At 35.2% G+C, this 23675-nt stretch overlaps 1 long non-coding RNA gene across 1 annotated transcript; it reads right to left on the reverse strand.

The window, feature by feature from the left end:
* Positions 1-3376: 3376 nt before the first annotated feature.
* On the reverse strand, positions 3377-23316 carry LOC144228856 (uncharacterized). The gene is made up of 4 exons (XR_013334290.1): positions 23124-23316; positions 16872-16960; positions 10402-10575; positions 3377-3758 (listed from the first exon to the last, which is right to left on the reverse strand). It is a non-coding gene; the product is annotated as an uncharacterized LOC144228856 (long non-coding RNA).
* Positions 23317-23675: the final 359 nt, after the last annotated feature.

Raw genomic sequence — 23675 nt, forward strand, 5'->3', positions numbered from 1 at the left:
AAAAAGCAATAGTTAAAAATGCTAGGTTAACTATTTCATTTTACCTATTTTGGTGAGTTAATAGTTATGAAAAATTTACTAAATATAAAAATGTCAACTCAGTTGACTTTAGAAATGTTTATAAATGCAGACAGAGGTAATACTGTGGTATTTTATTTAATTTTTCATAAAGTCTTAAGGAATGTAAGACTGTATTACCATTTTAAATGTAAGAATCAATTATATAAGAAATATATGTAATTTCAGATTTTCCTATACTGTGTGTATAATTGAAAATAAAGTCAACACTTTTAAATTACTAATTAGAATTTCTCCATAAATCATAACTTGTTAAAGAAAACTTCTTTGAATGTTACCTTCTATTTCTGTCAGCTACACAACATTATATGTGAAATTTTGTTATAAGCAATTTGTTTTTTAATACTTCCATTATTAACTTACATATTCTAAGATCAGCTTTACTTGTGTAATATTACTATGCACATCTGAAATTTGCTACCTACAGGCCTTGATCATAAGAATGCTTTTCAAATGGTAATGGGGATTATAACAGAATTTTAGAACAGGTTATAATAACTCAGTAGTAACTGGATATGTATTTTTTAATGTCATTCTAATTACATATTATTTTTAGTTAAAGAAAAAATAATATAATTATATACAAACACACACACACACACACACACACACTAGGGTAGAGGTATTTCACCTAAGAAGGCTAAAGGACCATATTTATAAAGCTTATGAGACAGTGTTGAGAAAGGAATTAAGGTATAAGGGACTAAGTCAGTTAATTGTGAAATTCTATTTTATAAAAACACACATGCACAGTGAGGGAAGAAAGGGGTATATTGCTCTTTACATTTTCCTCCTCGTGGAACTCATCCATTCCCTGAGCTCCACGTTTCAATTTGTTTTATTTTATTTATTGAAAAAATGTATTTTTGAGTATAGTTAACACACAGTGTTACATTAGTTTCAAGCGCACAACTTAGGAATTGAACAAGTTTATGTTATGCTATGCTCACCACATATGTAGCTATCATTTGTCACCATATAATACTATTACAATATCATTGACAGTATTCCCTACCATGTACCTTCTATTCCCATGATTTATTCATTCCATAACTAGAACCCTGTACTTTACACTGCCCTTAACCCATTTTGCCTATTCCCCACTCCCCACCCCCATCTGCAACCTTCACTTTGTTCTCTGTTTTTATAGGTCTGTTTCTGCTTTTTGTTTGCTTGTTTATTCATTGTTTTTCTTAATTTTAATTTTCAAATTCAAATGAGCTCTAGTTTCATATTTCTAACTTCTTTCTCAGCATTACTACTTGGATGTTCCACAATTCCAACCACATCACTGTGAAGTGAAACAAATTTGCACGCTCTCTTTCAATAGTACAACACCCCTTCTATCTCGTTTTTCTTTTCCCAATTCAAGATGTTAATTGTGCCCGTTATTGTATTCCATTCATCTTATTTTTATTACCCTTGCTAACCCTCAGCATGGAGACTACTATAGTAAACTCAGTTTCCTTAATTGTTTTTTCTCTTTGCTAAACAGCCCTGCATAATTTTTTGACTATGTAACTATAAACAACAATTTATTTCACATTCTTTCTCAGAAATATTATTTTATGTGTTCTTTCTTAATACGTTTTATACAGCTGTCCAAATTTAGCAGTAATCCACAGAAGTCTCCAAAACTGATCTGGGACATGGGCATTGCAGTGTCCTTTCTGAACTTGGCATTTATTCCTACCGTTCAACATTTACTCAGGCTGCTTCCCTCCACAAAGATTACTTTGTTTTCTTTTTTGGTATCCCATTCCTTCCTCATTCATCACATTTTTCTACTATAACTTTACCACCCCAGTATTTAATATTTCAAAAATATTTTTCTTAATTCTGCCATATTTGGCTAAATTTAATTGCTAAGTATTGCTTCTTATTTTTTTTAAAGAACGTGTAAATTTTCTATTCTTGAGTGTTTTCAAATTTCAGAATGTCTGTCTTTTTATTTGAATGTCAACTTTAAGGCATAATATTCTTGGACTTTTTTTGGTCTTTATAATTTTATTGATTTTTCTGTTATCTCATATAATTGGGTTTCTACAAAGAACCCTAGAGAAATCAAGTGTCTGTCTTACTTTTATTTTTCTCTTTTCTTCATCTATTCTTTTCTCCCTCTGGCCGGCTGTCACATTTTTTTGTTTATGTTTGGTAAAATCTTAACAATCGTGTATTCTGATGTTTGGAGCTTTGCTTTGAATCTTGCTGTGAATGAAGAGCTCTCTATTGTCAGCCACAGTTCACTCTTCATCATATTATCAGTGATTTCCTTTTGATTTTGAGGATTTGTTACATAATTTAGGCCAAGACTGTATTTGTTTAGTTAAGACTATGTGTGTCCTGCTCTAAATGCATTTCAAGGCTTTGGATTTAAAACAACTCAATCCATGACACTAGAGTTTTGACTTACAAGATTGATTCGTCTCAGTTACTCACTTCCCATGTTTTACCAGTTTTTTCTACACAGCTGTTTCATCCACTGCCTAATGATATCCATGAAGACTATTGATTTTCAGGTTGGAGTCCATTCATGAGGATCTTTTTCTACGTACCAATGTGGCTACTAGGTTTAGGAATATGAGTAGAAGCCTTTTCATGGTGTTAATATTGCCTCAATTCTCTCTTTGCTCTTCTCTCTCTCTATCTCTCTCTCTCTGCCTCTCTATCTCTCACATACACACACACACACACACACACACAGAGTTACCACCATTTACTGAAGTTGTTATAGTTGATGTGATTATTTATTTAGGCATGAGGCATAAAAAAGTGTATATGTACGTGTGCACACATGCGTGTATGTGTTTTAGTTTACTAATTATCAAATGATTACAATTTGATTCTGTACTTTCTGTAGCTCCATTCTTTTCTCTTAAATAAGAATATTCACACCTTATGGTAACCTTTACTGGTTGTGTCTTAAAGTGTTTTTTAAGTATGTCTGAGTATATATTTTAGCAAGTATATTTGCTGATATCTGTCATAGACAACTACCTTAGAGAAATATAGCTGTTATACTTTGGATTTGTATTCAACATTTAAAGTGAGTCTGAAATGGTTTAGTTTTTTTTTCTGATATTTATTTATTTATTTTCACAAATAGTTTATTGTCAAGTTGGTTTCCTTATAACACCCGGTGCTCATCCCCACAAGAGCCCTCCTCCATGCCCATCTCCCCCCTACCCCCCACACCCATGAGCCCTCAGTTTTTCTCAGCATTCAAGAGTCTCTCATGGTTTGCCTCTCTCCCTTTCCCCCACCATTTCTCCCCTTCTTCTCCCCCATAGTCCTCCTTTAAGTTCCTCCCAATCCTTCTATATGTGCAAACATATGATATTTGTCTTTTTCTGCCTGACTTATTTCGCTCAGCATAACACCCTCAAGGTCCATCCATGTTGCTACACATGGCCAGATTTCATTCTTTCTCATTGCCATGCAGTATTCCATAGTATAGATAAACCACATCTTCTTGATCCATTCATCAGTTGATGGACACTTAGGCTCTTTCCATGTTTTAGCCATTGTTGAGAGTGCTGCTATGAACATTGGGGTCTTGCTTCTGCTATTCCATGTCAAGTTTCAGTGATTCTTCAAGGACAGCTGACCTCCATTTTATGGCTCAGCATTCTGAGCTGTTGGAATCTGGTGGTCACTCTCAAGTTGTGCTACCTTGACCACTGCAAAAGGGGAAGAGAAAAGGCGTTACTAGTAGGCAGACTTCAGTGCCCAAAGGAAATGTGTGGCAGTATTTATTTCAAGGGTGTGAAGGCATATAATACCCACTTGTGCCCAAGAAGAGAAGGGGATATAAATTAATGTTGTGCTGCATTAAGTACATGCATATAACATAACTAAATTTTAAAAGGTGTTCATATTATGTTATTTTGGGACAACAAAACAAATGCAATAAAATTATAAAACTTCCAAATGCCCACGTATTCTCCAAAGAGAAAACAAAATAGGACCCTTCAGACTTATTTATAATACATTTCCTTGTAAAGATGGAAGTTTAAAGTACTGACCTGCATTTTACTAATGCAGGTGACTATGTAAAAAAAAAAGCCAACATATTTTTCTCAAGTGAAAACACCTAGTAGAAGCTACCTTATTAAACAGACTGATATTGTTTCATTAATTATTTCTTTTTAATTTTTCCTCATTTAGTACACTGAAGGTCAATATACGCTACAGATAGAAATTTTTCCCAGTTTCAAAAAGTTAATCTTCTCTTAGTTAATAAGCCACAAAAGAAAACATGAGGCATGATTCAGAAAATGCTTAAGCACTGAACAAAAACCTTAAATTATAGATCTATAAGTTGCTGTCTGTTCGTTATAAAACGAGAAACCTGACGAAATAGGTCAATATTATAAGTAAATTGAAACAAACAAAAAGAATAGTAACTTTCCAAGGAGGAGTGGATGTTTTATTTAAAAATCTCAAGTATGTATATTTGTGTGTTCTTTGGGTTTTCTGACACGGTACTCAAGCATAAACTGATGATTTATGCACCCCACTGAAAAAGAGAATAGAAATAGAAAGATACACGGAAGAGGAAGAAAGGAAAGCAAACATAATCTCTGGGGCTGCTGGATATGCCAGATGTCATTTTCAGTGCTGCCTTTAAAGACTATAACTTTTTTTTTTGGTTTTCTTTGTTTTAGAAAATGTCATGTATCATGAGCTGCAGCTTTGCTCCAGCTTCGCTGCCTGTCATAGTCACTGTCGACAAAGCCAATCTTTTTCCCACCCATCTGAGTTCAACTATACTGCTGACTTCCTCAGAGTGTGGAAAATTTATTGCAAAGCAAGGTGCACTTTATGCTTACAGCTATTGCAGCAATGCTGGTAATAATATACTGGCATAACCCCAAGCAGCTGCTGTGTGTGATGGAGGAGAGTAAATTCCTAAAGCACGGTGCATCCCATATTGTATGGGAAAGTGTGTGTTAGGAAATAGTCCCTCTATTGCAATTGAAAGCCTCCACTCACAGCCGTAATTTCAAATGCTTGTATTATTTATTATTGATTCATTTTAACAATAAAGTGAGCAAAGATTTTGTGTGTGCATGATTTGGAATGTAGATCTAGATATTAAAAACATAATTAAAGTAAAAAGGACTTCCAAGGTGTAGGGCTCGCCCAGTAAATGGGAATACATATTTCAGGTTTCAGTATTGGGAAAAAGAATCTCTTAATAGAAGGCAGTGAAACATCTTTTTTAATTTTAATATTTTTGAGTTTTTATTAATAAAAACAATGGTAGGTTAAAGTTTCTTCTACACATAGCAGGGGGTAATATTCAAAGGGACAATGTTTTCAATCAAATATAGGGTGTTTAAAGCCCTTCTCTAAAATTTACTGCCTGTATAACCTTGAGCCAGTTGCTTTTCAGCTCTGCACTAAATTCACCAATCAGTAACATGGAAGAAATAATAATATGTATTAGCTGGGGTTGTGGCAAGAATGAAATGAATTGATATGGGGAAAATAAATGAAAAAAGGATGTCATGTAGTAAATGCCAAGTAAGCTTAGCTATTGCGCTTATAATAATGTCATCTCTTCTCTCGTCTAATCATTTTTTAAAGCCCTGCAAAGTCTGACCTTATATTTCCTATCAAAGGTATTTGAGTCCAAGTCCCTCATTCTGGCACTTAACATTCTCTGTAACTTGAACCATATTAGTTCTTGAACATGGAGGAATTGAACTACCTTGGGGATATTTGAGGTCAGTTCCAAACTCATCTTCTCTTTGTACCCCACCTCATTAAGGAAAGAAAAGCACCATCTCCTCTTTCTTCTGTCTACTATTAATATCTTAATCTCACCACCAGACTGTCCTGATTTACTCAATCCTGGTTCATTGACCACCGATATTCATTTCTATGCCCTCTGGAAACTTCATGACATTGAGAATAAATTCATTTAAATCCTCAACAATTTCATTGAAGTCTTTCTCCACTTTATGGATGTAACTGAAACTTAATCACCTGAGAACAACAGACCTTTCAGGTATCCCTCTTCTATACTGAGTCCTCCTTCTCCAGTAGATCCTAACCTCATTCACATGGGGGTATCAGTGGCAGGCTTCTGTCTTCCTCTCCAGCCTCATCCCTGCAAGAACCTACCTCACAAATTATAGGTTGGTATCAAAACATGTGTTCAAGTTTTCTGCAGATGTTGTCACTTCATTAATCTATTTGTCTATCCATGCAGGACTTCACTCATCATGCATTAATTGAGTATCCATTATGTAGATGACATTATGGGAAATGTCAGCTACTTAGCCATGAACAAAGGCAGATTCTTAACCTGGACTCATGTTGCTCCTAAAGTATGCTGTTTTCTTTTCTTGTTTTGTTTGCTTGTTTTTTGATTAACTAGAAAAATTGTAAACATCTTTTAAAATTAGGTTGAAAAATCAATTCATTTGAGAAAATTTCTCATACTTTCCTGTCCCTAATCTGAGATAGATATCCTTACTCCTATGCAAAGATCATGTTCCCCTCTATGTCTTATTATGTTTAGCAGATCATGTGGAATTCTCTGCAACAAGATTGAGATTTTCCACAGATAGGGATCACATTCATATTCACATTTCCAGCTCCTCGCACACTGTCTGAGATATAGAGCAACTCAGTAAGTGATTGATTCCAAATTATATATAACGCTTAAGGCAATATGTAATGTTTTAGCTTTTTTTTTTTAAATCACAGAGACCCATTTAGACTGAAGTATCTCATATTTGACTCTCTTCTTCATCTATCACAACATCTAACTCTGAAGTTTAATACTCAATAAGTTTTGAATAATTAAATATTAGGGGCACTTGGGTAGCTCAGTAGATTAGGCATCCGACTTCGGCTCAGGTCATGATCTCGTGGTCCAGTCCGTGGGTTCAAGCCCCACATCGGGCTCTGTGCTGACAGCTCAGAGCCTGGGGCCTGCTTCAGATTCTTTGTCTCCCTCTTTCTCTCTGCCCCTCACCTGCTCATGCGGTGTCTCTCTCTGTCTCTCAAAAATGAATAAATGTTTAAAAAAATATTAGTCTTATTTTCCAAGCAAAATTCAACCCTTACAAGAAAAGATCAGTATAAGATACAGACTTATCATTATATAATATCCCTAATGGCCTATATTAGTGCTGGAAACAAAATAGGTACCCTCTCTCTATAAAAATATATAAGATGTCAGGCCTCAAATCTGATGCTTTGTAATTTAAGTTAAAGATACTTAAAGATACTTTTATTGAAGATGACTATTTATAGTCATAAATGAAACTGGGACTATTTAAATTAAACTAATTAAATCATAAATTAATGTAAAATACAAAGTTAGGGTCCAACATGCCTAATTTTTTTATTGAAAATACATGACTCTGATCTAATATTATTATATCAAATCTAAATACTAAAATACAACCATGGTTTAATTTAGAGTCAAATCATACCTACATATGGAACAATATGATAATTTATCTTTGAGGACCTCTGTGTATGATGTTAGTGTTCCTTCGTGTAGTGTACCATTTTTTGATTTATAAATTGTTTATTTTAAAAACTTATGAAAGCTTAAGTTTGTGTTTGTGAAATATGTGTCTGCTGTGTTTTCTTGACAAACGTTTTTATCATGAGAGGTTCACTACAGGGTGCCTTTATATTTCACACCCATTCATAAGCACCATCCCTGGTAATAAAGAAGAGAGGATACTACTGAAGTTAATACAGGCTAGGTGAGCAAAAGATGATTTGGGAGTTTAAAAAGGGAAGCTATTTTCAGAGATGGTCACAGAATATGGAGATCGTTAAAATGATATAAAATGTTAATAGTTCTTTGAGTGTGATTATATGATTATTTGCATTTGTTGACCCTCTCCACCCTATTTTTCTGGTCCATTAGTGAAGAAAGGTGAGGCAATGCAGACTCATAAATGGTTAGTTTATTTTGTAATCATACTTCTTGTAGGTCTGACCAAGATGATCTCACAGTTCCTCTGGCCTTTGCTAAATTTTAGGCAGGCTTTGCTTTTATCAGAACATTTGCTTTAGAAAACTTTCAGTTATAAATTTTTTCCCTGCCTCTATGAGATGTATATCATTTGCAATCCAGAAATGTCTTTCTCAAGGACCTAGGATAAGATCTCGGACCCATCCCATTATGTAATTATAATGAGGAGCGCCTGGTGGCTCAGTGGGTTGAGCGTCCAACTTCGGCTCAGGTCATGATCTCACTGTTCGTGTGTTCGAGTCCCATGTCAGGCTCTGTGCTGACAGGTAGCTCAGAGCATGGAGACTGTTTCAGATTCTGTATCTCCCTCTCTCTCTGACCTTCCCCTGCTCACACTGTCTCTCTCTCTCTCAGAAATAAATAAAACATTAAAACTTTTTTTTAATGAAATGTAATCATAATGAAAGAGTCCTTGTACACCAGACTCTGGAAAAGTGGGGCCTAACTTGATTAAAAGTCTATTAGCAAACACAAGTGGCCTCAGTACATTGACTAACTTCCCATCTAATACTCTCCAGTACTCTTCCATTATCTTATCCCATCTTTGAAAAATCATATTTTTGTGTGTGTGGAGTTGAAATCGATCTCTCTCCTCCCTGATTGTGATAGACTTTAATAAAGTCTTCCTTGCCTGTTTAACTGGTCTGATACAATTTTTCTTTCAGAATTCTTAGGAGGTGCAAGGCCAGTAGTCCAAGAAATATAAAAACTCTTTCACCATTCCTACTCTTTTTCTCACTTGTATTATCTTCATATTTTCCTAATTTGGGGTGATTAGTATTCATATTGTCTAATTTCAGTTCCAAATAAAATATATGGAACAACTCTCTCCCTTTTTTTTTTTTTTACTTCATCATTATTTTAAACCAAGTTCCTTAAAAAATTTTTTTTGATCTTTAAATAAGGCTATGGGAAGTGTAAGTTTATCAGAAATACATATGAGTACATGCCTGAAGGCAGTTTAAATGAGGAAAGCAATTTGAGTTTCTCAGACTTGACCTAAAATGTGTTGCATAAAATACAAATTAGTTAACCCACTTAGAAAAGAACTTATTCAAACACTGAGTCAGGGAAGCACAAGTCTGAAAATGAACTTAGGTGGGGCCTGGACTCAGAAGCAGCTCTTGGTCAAAGAGGTGCCAACCAAATTTGTGTTCTGCTCTAGGCTAAATCGTGAAGTGATGGAGGTAGACTTCAGGCTCTCTTAGTTCAAGATGAATGCCTCAGCTCCTCTCCCTTTTCATGACCCCTCATTCCAGCCTCCATTTCAGGACCTCTCACATAAACACTTGAATTGAATTTACCTCCTGAGGAAGCCACCATTCGATTTATACCAATTCTCTCTACTTCATTCAATTCTTCCTAGGTTCTGTTCACTGATGAGTCAGTCTGTTGAATTATGTGAACAAGTGGGCTTATTACATTGTCTTTACAGGTACCATACTTGTGTTTTAACAGGGACCTCTAGAGAGAGAAAGTTAATCCTAGGGGAACCATACCAAACACCTTGATTTTCCCAGTGCAGTTAATAGGTCCATTTGTGCCAGTATAATTACTCATAATAAGCCCTTTTACCCTCAACAGTGCCCCAGACTGAATATAAATGTAAATGGACACCTTCTTTATTCCAAAACAAAAATGCCTTTAATGATGGAAGTTTCAAATATAATAGCAAATTGGTGAGAGAGAAGACTGTCGGATTCTTGGCTTTAAAATATTATAACGCAAGGAGTATTTTCTAGGATTGTTCATCTCTACAAGACAATGATCCCAGGAAATCCTTTGCTTGGCTAGTTGATTGCCTTAAATTTCTAAGACAGTAGGTAGCACTACTTATTACCTGAGATGACTGTTCAGGAAGCAGATTTAAGAGGACTTGTCACAAATACTTTAAAACTCCCAATATGTAGGGGAAGATAAAAATTAGAATCTGGACAAGCAAATGGAAAAAAAAAACTGCACAAAATAATAATTGCCATTTTAATTTTTATAAACTTATCATTGCCAGGTGTTATTCTAAATATTTTACTCATATTAACTCATTTAGTCACAGCAACAACTTTATGAGTATGATATTCTACTCATTTTATAGATGAGAAAACCAAGGCAAAGAGAGGCTACGCATTTACCCAAGTCACTAAGAAGTAGTGAAACTGGAATACAAACACAGTTTTGTTCTAAATTTGCATTATCTAAAACAATTCTATAGTTCCTATTAGGAAAGGAAGAGTGAGATGGAGAAAGACGAGAGAGGGGGAGGAGAAAGGTTGATTCTGTTTTCATTGTTGATATCCACTGTGTTTATGTGCTACCTGTCTTCTCCCACCCCTGAGATCACCAGTCGATTCTGCTCTTCAGTTAACTTTTCCCATTCTTTACCCAGCTTCAGTTTTCATCTTATCTTGTTCTCAGCCTCAAAAGAAGGCAATCAAGATGACCAACTCCTTCATATCTTGCTATTGGTTGGGACTCACTGATTCCAAATCCTAAGGAGGAAGAAAGAGAGAAGAAGTCATCATAATGCTATATTCTCATAGTAGACTATGAAATGATGATAAGTGGATGCTAATGATAAATATTTCTAAGCATTATTTTAATTAGAATTTTGTCATCTGCTCTGCCATGAGTTCCACTTTCAAAGCTTTTTCTCTATATCTATTTTGAGAATCTGGAGGCTTTGGGGAGAGTGGTGTTTACATGAGGAGGGGAGTGGATACACAGGAATCCATATGATAAGGGCCAAAGACATTCAGAACAAGCATATCACAAATGCAAACCATAGGAAACCGCTTCATAAATGGTAACTGTTTCTCTTGAGTCAAGTTGTAATGATCAGTGCCTTATAGACTAGGTGAACTTGTCTCATTCCATCCCTCTCTTGTACTTCCACTATATTTTCAGTATATATTAGTGCTCCATATTTGTAATATACTACCAAAATATGCCTCAATCTATCTGAGATAATGCAAATGCTATGCTCTATGAACAAAAGGGAACTAAAGAAAACTCAAGGTTAAATATTACTGAGAAAATATTTCTATAAATCACACATAACTGGCTTATATTTCTCTAATTTGACATAGTTATAAAAATAGTTGTGTCACATCATTTATTGGCATCCTTGCTCTTTAATTAATCACCAAAATCCAAACTGTAAAGGCAGAAAATTTTTGCCCTCTTGTACCTAATCACACCTGACACAAATTTCCAAGCCAAATGGATCATGACTGGCATGTCATGTAACCACTCTGAAAGTTGTCAAGTTCTTCAAGATACCATGGGGATACTGGGAAATTTTCAAGGTAACACACATTAGAGGGGAAGTCACCTTCAAAAGGCTGTAAGTTATTTGAAGTCTCTCTCTCTCTCTAATCTTAAAAAGTAGAGAAATAATAAAATCTAGAACAAAGAGATTGGAAACATAAACCAATCCAAGAAGTCCATAAGGAAACAACATTAAGCCACAGGGAAAAAAATTATCAATATATAGACCCAAAAAAAAACATAAAAATCCTTTGACTTCATGACATTTTTGTGTTTAAAAAAATTAAACTATACCAATATGATGTGATTAAATTACAATAGTGTTTTATTGATTAGTAAACAACAAATAGAAATTAATTAGGATTTGAATTTTTTAGCCTTTGAATTTTAAGCTTATCATAATTTTTTAAATGGGGTTTAGTGCACAGACAGTAAAGTAAGAGTTAAGAATTCAAGTTCTGAAAATGTGACACACAGTAGGGGATTAAAGTGTAGTACCATAATTTACAAGCTCATTAAACACTACTTTTTGTATTTGAAGAACGGAGTTAATAACACAGGATTTTTGCAAGGGTTACATTGCATGCTACATTCAACTAAGAACAATATAAGTACTATTATTTTCCTTATTACAACAAAGTATTTCAGTATTTCAATAAATAATTTTAAAGTATTAATAAAGTAATATTATTGCTGTTGCTATAAAAAATTAGGTTTGGGGTGCCTGGGTGGCTAAGTCAGTTAAGCATCTGACTCTTCATTTCAGCTCAGGTCAGAATTTCACAGTTCAGGAGACCAATCCCCAAGTCAGCCTCTGCGCTGACAGCAGGCAGCCTTCTTGGGGTTTTTCTCTTCCTTTCTTTGCCCCTTCCCCATTCATGCTGTGTGTGTGTCTCTCTCTCAAAATAAGTAATAAAATAAACATTTAAAAAATAAGCTTAAAAAACATTTCCATTGACCAGAAAACAGACTCTTCACTACAGAGAACAAATTGAGAGTTACCAGAGTGGGGGTGGGTGGAAGGATGGATGAAACAGGGGGTGAGGATTAAGGAGGGCACTTGTCATGATGAGCACTGGGTGTTGTTGTATGTAAGTGATGAATCACCAGAGTCTACTCCTGAAACTAACAATACACTGTATGTTAACTAATTGTATTTTCAATAAAAACTTGGGGAAAAACCCCTCAGCATTGCCATTGATTCAACCTCAAGGGAGTAATTTGTTCTTTATGTTCCTATCAATTCTTTCTGCTCCTCTTGAATATTACACCTTTTCTATACTGTGGTAGTTTCATATTTATTTTATATTATTACTATACAAGTAACTTGTTTTACTTGTTTCCCTAACTTCCATGCCCATCTTTTATCACTAACAATTTATTCTGCATTTTCCTAAAATAATAATTATATTGCTTTTGACTAGAAGACATCTTTGGTTTATAACTGCTAGCATTTATTATCAACTATTAGTGGCACATATCCACCTTTCTGGTAGAAATCAAATATAGCATCTTAATTTCATTCTCAAAACAATCTCAGGAGTTTCATAATATCATCTCCAATTACAGATGATAATACTTAATTTGCAAGTAACACCATGACAACGAAAACCATCGAAATCTATTCTAAGTACTGATTATTCCAGATTTTGCTACTGCTTCCTTCCTTTGTTTTTTCCCAAAACAAGTACTTGTATTAGCCATATGTAATATTTTGTATCTCCTTATATCTTTTGCTTTTTTTGTATCTTTGAACAAATTCTTTCTGCTAAGAACAACCATGTCTAATTTCTCTCTGGAAGATGTCACCTTGTGTTAGAAGAACAAGAGGGGGCCTCAATGAATAGCATAAATGCTCATACTTTAACACATATGTAGTGTGGATGTGTGTGTGTCATGTCTGTATCTGTGGATAGTTTAATTTTTATTTTTCTAGCCCACTAAATGTAAATCTCTCCAAATAAAGAATCAAAGGTCCTTAATTTTATTAATTTTTAATTTTTTGTTCATAGTTCCTAACACAGTATTAGGCACACTACAAATGCTCAAAATTGACTGCTTACATTAGTGAATGAATGATTAATGCGTTATAATGTTGATATTTGGTATAATGAAGTCAAAACACTATACAAAACACTATACACCACTAGAAAAGACTAGTGTGTTTGTATCTAGCCATTGTTACATAGTAATCACTGTTTCTATTTGATGCTTTAATAACCTGACAATAAAGAAAATAATTCAGAACTGTGTTTTCTGAGTTGATATTTTAAATTTGATTTTTAATACAAAAAGTGGGAAATATTAAAATAAAAGCTTTTCTTAATGGATTCCAAGGCTATTTTTCATAACATTACATTTTTGGCGGCTGATCCTTATGGAAAAAAATGATGTGAATCTAATAATAAAATGTAAGCTAGCCAACTCTATTTCCTACAGAATACTCTATAAAATAAATTACAAGAAACCAAACTCTTCTAGACAGTAAAGATGGATAATTCCAATTTATCTTATTTCATGAATAAAAATATACCTATCATAAATCCTTTCTTTTAACATAAATGGCTACTGTTAAATTTCTGATGATGCTACCTCCCACAAATTATCACCTAAGAATCCTTAAAAAGAAGCTGAAATATATTATAGATGACTTCATTCTGAGCACTCATATTGATCCATATACTACATTTGACTTATTGCATTCAATTGTCCTTCTAAAACATGTTTTATGTAATGATCATAATACTTCCTATTAATTCATCATCATGTTGCAAATGCCAAGTGCATTTAAATATAAAAGAGCTGTATTCATCCTAAAGCAATAAACATCTTTTGGTCTTGCCAGTATGGAAAGTGTATGCCCAAACTATAAGAGCAAGAAAAGCTTATTTTAATTGACACCAGAATCAACAATTATATTTCTCTTTTTTTCTTTATTTCTCTCTGTTTTACCATTTTGTATTTTATATCCTGTAACTGGTCACTTGTATTATTTTCTTTTCTGTCAGTGGTAGAAGCATATGCCATTAAAAAAAAATAAAAGGATGAGTGCTCTCTTTTTCAGTATTTAATATATGAAAGGAGTTGTACATGGCAATTTACATAAATTGTTCCATTTGTAATATAAGTCTTATATCCCCATATAATTTTTTTCAGATGAGGAAACAGATATGTAATAAACATGTGCATGATTCCTATGATAATACTAAGAAATGGTATAGTAAGTCAAAGGAAAAGCCACCGTAAAAGTGAGAGACGGCTTCATGAAAGAAGCAAAGTGGAGGAAAGATTTGGCATGTTAAAATTTACATACAGTAATAACTAGTGGAGAAGTTGCTTAAAGGAAAAGCTGGTGATAAATTTGATTTAATTATATATGGATCATGAAGAGTATCAAATGCCAGATGGAAGTACAGAATTTATTCTATTATAAATGGGATGTTTTATAGATTTTACATGATGCTTTAATATGTGTTAATCTGCATCCTAAGAATATTATCCTAAGAACCCTAGAGAATCTATTGGAAAAAGAAGAGATGGCTGGCATCAGTTGGCAATTTTTGCAAAGGTCCACAGAGAGAGTGAAGGATGGTCTCTGGCTGTGACTTTGAGAATAGAAAAAAAAAAACTGTAAGTAAATCTGAGAAAATAATAAGCTTTGAAAATGACAGAATTTATACAGAAATTATCTAGAAACAGGAAAAGAAGCAGGTGGGGTCAGAGATGCTTCAAGTTTCAGAAGTGGAAGACAGAAAGAAAGGTATTGTCTTTGGCTTGACTGGAAAAGCAACAAGGTTTATAAAGGAAGATGGAGAATTTGTTTTCAGTACGATAAATGCCCAATGATAAAGCAATCTTTAGAATCAGATACTTTGTGGTTGATTAGAAATGCTCAGAATCCAGTTGTAAGATTTCTCTCTATAGAGGGGAGAGTCAAAGCTGTGAGGTAACCAGAACTCTCAGAGAGAAGGAGCAAAATGTGATGCTTAGTCCCTCTCACCACATCTTAATTTAGAAAGCAAGATAGTGATAAAAAAGTAAAAAAAAAAAAAATGAAGATGCATCCAAGATATGGATCTAGAAGCAAGCAGTATATCATCACAGAAACCAAAGACCCCAATTTTGTTTTAATTACCTACAATACTCATAATAACCACTTGCCAACATTTTTAGAATTCTTTCTATTCTTTTTTTTAAAAAACAATTTTATTGAGACATCTACAACATATGAAAATTATATATATATATATTTAAAAAATACAACTTTAGATACATGTGTACATTATTCAAAGATCACCAAAATTAAGCTAAATGTCTTATCCATCACCACTACATACTGTGTGTGTGTGTGTGTGCGTGTGTGTGTGTGTGTGTTGGTCAGAAAATGTAAGATCCATCCTGTTAGAAACTTACACATATACAGTATTGGTAACTATTATCACCATGTCATCCATTAGATCTCCAGAATGCATTCATCTACATAACTGAAACTTTGAACCATTTACTAACATCTAATTTCCTACCTGGATCTCTCTCCTGGCAACCACCACTCTATTCTGCATCTAGGAGTTTGACAGTTTTAGATTCCACATATAAGTAAAATCACACAGTGTTTGTCTTTCTGTGTCAGGCTTATTTCACTTAGCATGATATCATCTAAGTACATTCCTTTTATCACAAATGGTAGAATGTCCTTTCTTTCTGGCTGAATAATATCCCATTATATATATAATATTATATATATATGTAATATATATAATATATATAATATTTTTTTAGCTGCTGGTCCATCGGCAGGCATGTAGGCTATTTCTTGAGTATTACAAAAAATGAAAGTACCCCTTTGGGATCAAAATTTAGTTTCCTTCGACTATGCACTCAGAAGTGGGATTATTGGCATGAACTTTTATACACATTATATTTATTTAATACAAAACTTCATGAGGTAAATGATATTTATTATTGTCTTAATTGTAAGTACAGGAAACCAAGACACAGAATATGTATATAATTTGACCAAAGTAAAAAAAAAAAAGTAGTTATGATAATGCAAACTCTTAAATTCAAATATGACTGATTCTAATTATTACTCATAATGATTTGGGTGTTAGATTAATTGTCATGGTGTATGTACAGATATAATTAAAATTCTTGGCTTGTCTTTTCACTACTTACTTAATTTAACTTTATTTTTTAATTAAAATACAGTTGACACACAATGTTACATTAGCTTCAAATGTGCAACACAGTGATTCAACAACTCTAAGCATTATGCCATGCTCTCCACAGCATAGCTAACATTTGTCACCACATAACACTATCACAATACTATTCATTTTATTCCCTATGCTGTGCCTTTCGCCTCCATAGTTCATTCATTTCATAGCTATAACTGTATCTCCCACTTCCCTTCACTCATAAGCCCGTGTGCCCATCTCCCAGGCCCTCCCCTCTGTGCTCTTTGTTTATAGGTCTGATTCTGTTTTTTGTTTGTTTATCTGCTTGTCTCATTACTTACCATTAATTCCTTCATGCCACTGAGAGACAGGTTTATTGGCTTTTTGGTGAGATGAGAGAGGCAACTTCCCAGTACTTTTCTCTGCTTATCTGCAGAGGCAAAGCAGGCTGGTCAGCTTCACTGTCATGCAGTAAACTTAGCAGGACTAAATGCGCAGAGGCTGCAACTACTGGGAAGGACTAAGTCCAATTTGGGTAATGCCAGCCAGCCCACTTGCCGTTAAAATTAACCTTTTTCTAAGTAATTTTTAACAACAAAAATAATAAGCAAAAACTTTGATCTCATTTCTGAAACATACATTTATCTCTCAGTTTTATTCAACTGGGGCAGAGAAGAGAGGGAATATCTTTGCTGATCCTTCCATCCCCAAAGTATGATATGCGATGATGGACATGCCCCTTGTTTGAAAATAATGCAAAAGGTACTTTCCTTAGAAAAACTTACTGTCCTGTTCAGGGCAAGGGGAATTTACTTGGTCCTCAAACATAGAAGGTCAAACTAAGGTGACCCGAATGAGTGATAGCCTAGTGAATCTTTCCCCCAAATGCAGGGGAACCACTGATGATGTAACTCTTTCTAAAAGACTATTACAAAAATGATGAACTGTCACACTCTTGATTAGTTTATGCTCCACAGCGAAGTTTAAGGAATGTCACTCCTACTTATCACACTGAAGACAGAGAGACATTCTTGCTAAATTTGAAGAAGTTAGCTACAAGGCTAGAAGACGGTCTATAAAGAGGGTCACATGGCCACGAACTATGCGTCTCCTCCAGGTGCTGAGATGATCCCTGGCAAATAACCAACAATAAAACATGAAACTAAGTCCTAAACCACAAAGTGATGAATTTTGCCAATAACCTCAGGGAGCTTAGAAGTGGATTATTTCCCAGCCAAGCTCCCAGATGTGAATGCAGTATGATCTGCATCTTGACTGCAGCCTTGTGAGACCCTTGAACTATGGGTTAGCATAAGAATGCTAAAGGGCACGTGGGTTGCTCAGTTGGCTAGGCATGTGACTCTTGATTTCAGCCCAAGTCTCACAATTCATGAGCTCGAGCCCTGCATCAGACTCTGCCCTGACAGCACAGAGCCTGCTTGGGATTCTCTCTCTGCCCATCCCCCACTCTCTGTCTCAAAATAAATAAACTATCCCATGAAAACTATGAGATAATAAATATGTGTAATATTAAATAGCTAAGTTTATGGTAATTTGTTATGTAATAATAAGAAATTAACATACCAAATATATAATTAGGATAATCACACCTGTGATTTGGCACAACTCCCAAACTACCAATTAGATCATTTTCTTATTGCATAAAGGCTGTGACAGTGGTGAAAGTGAGTGATAGCCTCAGAAATGGCTCCCTTTAGCAGCCAAGATAGTAAATAAGAAAACAAAAATCGTATCATGGTGGTGTGGTGGGAAGGTTGTAAAACTAAATGCAATCATGAATTATATAGAGAATTAAAGACTGGGATCCCTATGGTTTCCCCACTTAATTCACCAGCTGGGTTCCTGCAGTAGTATTATGAATTTTGGATGACACTAACCTTCTACAAACTTAACTTAGTAACACCAATTTCACTCACCCTGCTGTATGTGATAACTGCTAAAGTAAATTTTTATGATCTCTAGGACATGGTGTATGGACATTGATTTTTTGAATACATTCTTTTCTATCCTTATCATAAAAAAGGATAAGGCACTGTTTGCACTCACATGGACAAGACAACAATGTATATTTCCAACCTAGCACAGAGGAGTATATTAACTCTTTAATTATAACAATATTGACCAAGGAGATTGAGACCATCTGGACATCCTGCAGAACATTAAAATGATCCATTTCCTTAATGACATCACGTTAATTTGGTTACGTGAGCAAGAAAAATCTAACATGTTAGAGGCCTTGGTTGATACATCCACCCTAGAGGGTAGAGGAAGTACCCTATGAAAATCATCACATCACATTAACACTTAATTTACTTCTTTAGGAGTTCTGTGGTTAGGCGCATTTTGACACATAATGTCTAAAATAAAAGACAAGGGCACTTGGCTGGCTCAGTCGGTTAAGTGTCCAACTGTAGATTTCAACTCGGGTCATGATCTAATGGTTCATGAGCTCAAGCCCTGTGTCATGGCGGGCTCTATGCTGACAGCATGGAGCCTGATTGAGACTCTCTTTCCTTCTCTCTCTGCTCTCCCCTACTTGTGCTTTCTCTACCTCTCAAAATAAATAAACATTTTTAAAAAATAAAGTAAAAGACCAATTATAACATCTTTGCCCATAATTATAAAGAAGTGTGTATAACTCCTTGCAGGAGTGTTCACATTATAAAGGTAGTATATTTTACATCTAAAAATATTGCTCAGGTCCAAGGACACCTGGATGGCTAAGTCTATTAAGCATCCAGCTTTTGATTTCAGCTCAAGTCTTGATGTCAGAGTCATGAGTTCAAGGCCTGTATTGGGCCCCATGCTGGGTGTGTGAAAACTACATTAAAAAAAAAATATATATATATATATACATATATATATATTATACTGTTCAGGTCCATGTTTTGATGCAAAAAGCCCTCATACTTGGGACTTGAGATCTGCTCAAATCTGTAAGAGTAGATGCATCAGTGATGGAAAAAGATATGTGGAATTTATGGCAAGCCCTAGTGACAGAACAATGATGCAGGACCCCAGAGATCTGGAATAAGTTTGTACCATCTTTTAAAAAACAAGCCTTGACATGTTTTGGGCTTTAGTGTAAATGAAATACACAAACACAGAGCTTTAAGTGACCGTAACTTTGGAGTTCCAGCTATGAGCTAAATTATTTCTGTTCATCAAGTCATTACCTTTGAGAAAGGCAAGTAGTAGTCCATGATAGGATGAAATCAGTACCTCTGGGATAGCACAAACAAGACCAGAGAGCAACAGCAGTCTGCGTAAACAAGCTGCTTTGAGCCCATTCGCATCTACCATTTCCTCTCATTTAGCTCACCTGACAGCTCTGTAGAAAGTCACATATGATCAACTGACAAGAGGAAGAAAAAGCTGTTATTTACATGTAGATTAGCTCATAGTCTGTGTAAGCTGAACATGGAAGGCAGCTGTGTTAAGTCCTCACTCAGGCATAGCTCTGAAAGACATAGATGAAAGAGTACTTTCCAAAACAGGCAGAGCTTTCATGGTGGACCTCATTACCCACCTTTATGTATAAAGGGGCATGACAGGTAGTTGAATATATATGGAGTCATAAAGGATTCCATAAAGAACCATGAAGTTTTCAAAGAAGAAAAACCTATCCCTGAGCATAAAGCCATAGTTCCACTGAGCGGTCAGCTCTGACTGCCACCTAGACATGGTAGGTGCCTCGTATGGAGAGACCAGTGAGTATGAAGAGGAGCTCGTGTGGCAGGAGGAGGTGACCGCTGCTCTTATATATCAGAAAGTAGGGAAGTATATGCTGAAGCCTAGCAATCCTCTAGTTTTTCTCCTGCTATTCCCTTATCTAATTGTGATGGTATGTAAACTATGTGTCCAAGGACTCAGACACCTTGAAGAGGATCTTAGTGTCATCCCCCTAGGGAAGCTGAAGCTAACAGACCTGTTCACAGATGATGAGGGGAATCTAGAATGGTAGTGGAGGAAGGAGGTAATAAATATAAGCTTTATTCCAGAGATCAACTGCAGAGTTGAGACTTGTAGCTCATTCCTCAGCCCTTCCTTTTCTAAGTTGTTTTCCAGAATCCTAGAGGAATTGCTCTGGGGGGAAGAAAAAAGAAGTGGATCTAAATGGCAGAAGAGGTTGACAGATTTGCCAGGAGATCTCCATTCAGTGTTGGACTTGTGGCCACTACTGCTCTTGGGCTGAAGCAGACAGTTTCAGTGCTTAAGGCTTTTCCTGGATGCTTCAGCATCTGAGACCTCATGAGAGATCTGCCTGTCTCACAGTGACATTTTCCTAGGTTGGCCAATAGATAGAAACTAGGATACAAAATATCTGGGCATTTTAGCTTAATGTAGGGCTATTTAACACCAGTTGGCTGAGTCTTTGGGTTCATCTTATAACTCTTCTCCCTAATCACCTTGGCTTCCTATCTCTCCTTCTGCTGTGTACTCTAGTAAATTCCCTGCCCACCACACTGCCCCTTAATCTTCTTTCTAGAACACCGAAATCACTATGAATGTCATGATATAAGCCATGTATATTATCAGAAGGATGACCTTCCCACAAAATGACCACACTGTAGAAAGCATTATTTACATTTTCTCACAATGTCATTATTTTTTGTAATGTTACATTTATTTTTAAGTTTATTTATTTATTTTGAGAGGGGGCCAGAGAGCATGAATATGGGAGGGGCAGAGAGAGAAGGAGAGAGTGGGAATCCCAAGCAGGCTCCACACTACCAGCACAGAGCCTGATGTGGGGTTTGAACTCACAAACCGTGAGATCATGCCCTGAACCTAAATAAAGAATTGGATGCTTAACCGATTGAGCCACTCAGTCGCCCAGTGTAGTATTTCTAAATCACACTTTTCTTGATATCATTTCTTTGCTTAGTGCTTATAAATAAACATTCCTTCCAATAAATGCTTCCCAACATTGCTTTCAAGAAAAAATTAGTGTGGTAGCTAGCACATATACTACCACCTGCCATCATCTAACTGCTATACCACGTATGAGTTACCTAATCTCCATGGATTCAGCTTTGTTATGTAACAAGTAGTAGGCCAATGATATAAAATTAAACCCATGCCTAAAAATGGCAATAGTCCATCTATAAGACTAATGAAGTAACTTCTAATTCAAGTCTGTGATTTGGGGAAGGCACTAGGGTAGGTTGGAGATCTTAGTTTTAAAGCCAGGTGTTTTGGGATGAGAAATTTTTATCCAGTATTTTCTAATAATGAGACAATTCATTTACCTGCAGTGTTAAATAAAACAAAGGCACTGCAACTAGTCATATTTATATTTACTTGAAAAAGCAAATTAAATCATTGCTTTATTCTTACAAGGATAGTCTTCCTTGGTTCAATTTAGGTTAGGAAAGCTTCCATTTTTTTTCATTGCAGGCTACAAAGACTGATAGTAGCTTCTAAAAATTAAATGAGGTTGAGATTATTTAAAGATCTTTTATGTGAAGTTTAGCAGCTTAAGATACTGCTTGTGCCCTGAAGAAATCTCATCATTAGATGCCTTTGAAAGCCCTTATTTGTGTTTCACTCTGTCTTGATATGTCTTTAGTTTCTTTAATCAATGAACACAACTGCTCCACACAGCCCCTAAGGCAGGAGTTGCCATAAATAGTCAGTTTTCAGTGGAAGAAAAAAGCAAACTGAAAAGGCTGTTCCAGAATATGTTTACTGGTATCTCTGACAAAAGTACTCAATCACCCTAGAGCTACCACACACTGAGAATGGCAAATGCATCTTGTCAATGACATCAATGTCCTCCCTATTCCCTTGTAATTACATTTCAGTGTCAATATTTTAAAAGTGAATAATTGAAGCACTTGTGACATTTGATTGGTTAGGCAAATATGACAACAAAATTCCTAAGGAGGGAGAGGCCTTTAAAACTTATTCCCATGTTGTGTAAGTTTTCTCTATCTATTGCTTACATATAAAAGAAATAATTGAATAGATCTTCAGTGTCTTTAGCCTATCATATGAAGCCTATGGAGGGTGGAGAAAGAGCTAGTATGGAAGACGTGACTATAGATTGAAGAGGAATTCTATATGTGGCAACGTGTTCTTTTCATTACATACATAACTTAAGAATACAAGTTTTTTATTTAGGCATTTCTGGGTAATGTCTGAGGTCTGTCATTCACAAATCATGTAACTTGGTTAAATATTAAACTCTACTTACTTTGTTTTTCTCTTTTATACAATGGCGATATTAACTAACAGTACTTACCCACCCAGGATGGTCTAAAGTATGAAAAGAAAATGTACATAAAAGAGTTGCCATATAGTTTGAATGTAATACATTTTAGCACTTCTCATCCTTTTTCCTCTCCTCCTCTCCCTCCTTCTTAGTGCTAGGGTTTTATGATAGAACCAGAAATCTGAAAATTTTGCAACCTCTTTTTGTTTTTTAATTTCCCAGGACTTTTCATTCTCATAGATAACCTCCCTGAAGAAGCCTTCCTGTATTACCAATCTAAGTTAATTCTAACAAGTAATTTTATCTAAATACACAATTTGACTCTTCTAGCATTTACAATCACTGTATTACTTACCTCCTTATTTAGTGTTTTATAAGACATTTCCAGTTCCAGTGCCTGTACCGGAGAGAACAGACTTTATCCTGTGATGCTCTATCTATCTCATAGGCCCAGTGTAAATATTTGTGGAATTAAGAATGAATTCCTTTCTCTTCTGGCTTGGTCATCAGAAGGGTCAGCCATTTATTCCAAAGAAGACCACCAGAAACTGTTGATGAAATGTCATACAATTTATTAGACTTATTGTAGCAAGGGAGAATAATACCTAAGTAAGGTCTTAGAAAGGAAAATTGTCGCATGGTAAAGTTAAGGTTTTAGAGTCTGCATTGAGTGACTTTGAGGTGACTCTTACAGGATCAGCAAGTAGCTGGGTTACTATTATGATGTAATGGTTTTGGATTTCTGAGCACAGCAAGATGAGGAACTTGAAATGAGTCATGATAAGTAAGCTATTCAGTTGTGTTGGTGTCTTATTTTCTATGAACTGATATTTCCTGCAGTAAGCATCTGAGCTATTTTTGCTTATTCTCAGTATTGCTTCGTAAAGAACAGGAAATTGCGGTTCAT

The sequence above is a fragment of the Crocuta crocuta genome, unplaced genomic scaffold (assembly GCF_008692635.1).
Source record: "Crocuta crocuta isolate KB4526 unplaced genomic scaffold, BGI_CrCroc_1.0 scaffold602, whole genome shotgun sequence".
In the NCBI taxonomy this organism is placed as follows: domain Eukaryota; kingdom Metazoa; phylum Chordata; class Mammalia; order Carnivora; family Hyaenidae; genus Crocuta; species Crocuta crocuta.